At 47.4% G+C, this 1945-nt stretch overlaps 1 non-coding gene across 1 annotated transcript; it reads right to left on the reverse strand.

Annotated features, from left to right (window-relative positions):
• Positions 1 to 1494: 1494 nt before the first annotated feature.
• On the reverse strand, positions 1495 to 1601 carry LOC144494582 (U6 spliceosomal RNA). The gene has a single exon (XR_013498111.1). It is a non-coding gene; the product is annotated as a U6 spliceosomal RNA (small nuclear RNA).
• Between the last annotated feature and the right edge of the window lie 344 nt (positions 1602 to 1945).

A 1945-nucleotide genomic window follows, 5' to 3' on the forward strand; every position in this document is an offset into this window, starting at 1 on the left:
GGGAGATAATGCTGCAGCTTTATAGGACCCTGGTTAGACCCCACTTGGAGTACTGCGCGCAGTTCTGGTCACCTCATTACAGGAAAGATGTTGAAGCCATTGAAAGGGTGCAGAGGAGATTTACAAGGATGTTGCCTGGATTGGGGGGCATGCCTTATGAGGATAGGTTGAGGGAGCTTGGTCTCTTCTCCCTGGAGAGACGAAGGATGAGAGGTGACCTGATAGAGGTTTACAAGATGTTGAGGGGTCTGGATAGGGTGGACTCTCAGAGGCTATTTCCAAGGGCTGAAATGGTTGCTACGAGAGGACACAGGTTTAAGGTGCTGGGGGGTAGGTACAGGGGGGATGTCAGGGGTAAGTTTTTCACTCAGAGGGTGGTGGGTGAGTGGAATCGGCTGACGTCGGTGGTGGTGGAGGCAAACTCGTTGGGGTCTTTTAAGAGACTTCTGGATGAGTACATGGGATTTAATGGGATTGAGGGCTATAGATAGGCCTAGAGGTGGGGATGTGATCGGCGCAACTTGTGGGCCGAAGGGCCTGTTTGTGCTGTGACTTTCTATGTTCTATGTTCTATGTTATTCTCTAACACGATAAGGTAGCCTGTCAGCACTATTGAGATTTCCATCAGCACTACCTACTTTTCCAGCTGCACCATACGCCCTCTCAATGGCATTGTCAGCCTTCCCACCAACAATATTCAGCAACCAGCAGGCACACCAGCGATCAGCCATCCGAGAGTTAATTTCAATCCCAGAGAAGTTCATGGGATCAGGAAACTGAAGGCTGTCATCAATTTTAATAATTCTGCTCAGGCTGCTCTAACATTATGTATAACACTTGCCCTCAAGCCATTTCACGTATGTACATTCGAACAACTCATTAAGGAAAACTTGTTTTGAATAATGCATTCTGAGGATGTCCTTCAAATTTTATGATTAGTTAAAAATCTATTTTATTTCCCCGCCCGCCCTCTCTCTCCCTTCAAGTTATGGTTCAGATGCTGAGGTGAGCCCATCAGGTGCTGGGAATAATCCATCAGGTACTGGGAATAAATTATCAAGTGCTGGGAATAACCAAACAGATACTGGGAAGAATTTATCAGATACTGGGAATAATCCAGATACTGGGAATGATCTATCAGATACTGGGAGTAACCCATCAGATCTTAGAATCATAGGATCCTACAGTGCAGAAGGAGGCCATTTGACCCATCGAGCCTGCACCGACAACAATCCCACCCAGGCCCGATCCCTATAACCCCACATATTTACCCTGCTAGTCCCCCTGACACTAAGGGGCAATTTAGCATGGCCAATCCACCTAACCAACACATCTTTGAACTGTGAGAGGAAGTCGGAGCACCCAGAGGAAATCCACGCAGACGCGGGGAGAACTTGCAGACTCCACACAGGTAGTGACCCAAGCCGGGAATCGAACGCAGGTCCCTCGCGCTGTGAGGCAGCAGTGCTGACCACTGTGCCACTGTGCTGCCCCTAAAATATGGGATGCTTCACGAATTTGCATGTCATCCTTGCGCAGGGGCCATGCTAATCTTCTCTGTATCATTCCAATTTTAGTAATTGTGCTGCCAAAGCGAGCACAAAATGGAAACGTCCGAAGTGGGATTTGAACCCACTGCCATAGAAAGGGACCAGAACTCATCAGGACTCCACAAGGGAAACAACCATTCTGCTTAAGTCTGGCGCCTTAGACCACTCGGCCATCTTGACAATTTGCTAAATTGGGAATAATTAATTGGATACTGGGAATAACCCCTCAGATCCTGGGAATAAACCCTCAAATACTGGGAATAATTTATCAGATACTGGGAATAACCCCTCAGATACTGGGAATAAGCTGTCAAGTATTAAGAATAATCTATCGGGGTCAGGAGCTGGGAACAATAATGTAGTACATGCTGGGAATAATCCATCAGGTGCTGCAG

This window comes from Mustelus asterias, chromosome 5 (genome assembly GCF_964213995.1).
Source record: "Mustelus asterias chromosome 5, sMusAst1.hap1.1, whole genome shotgun sequence".
NCBI classification, from domain to species: domain Eukaryota; kingdom Metazoa; phylum Chordata; class Chondrichthyes; order Carcharhiniformes; family Triakidae; genus Mustelus; species Mustelus asterias.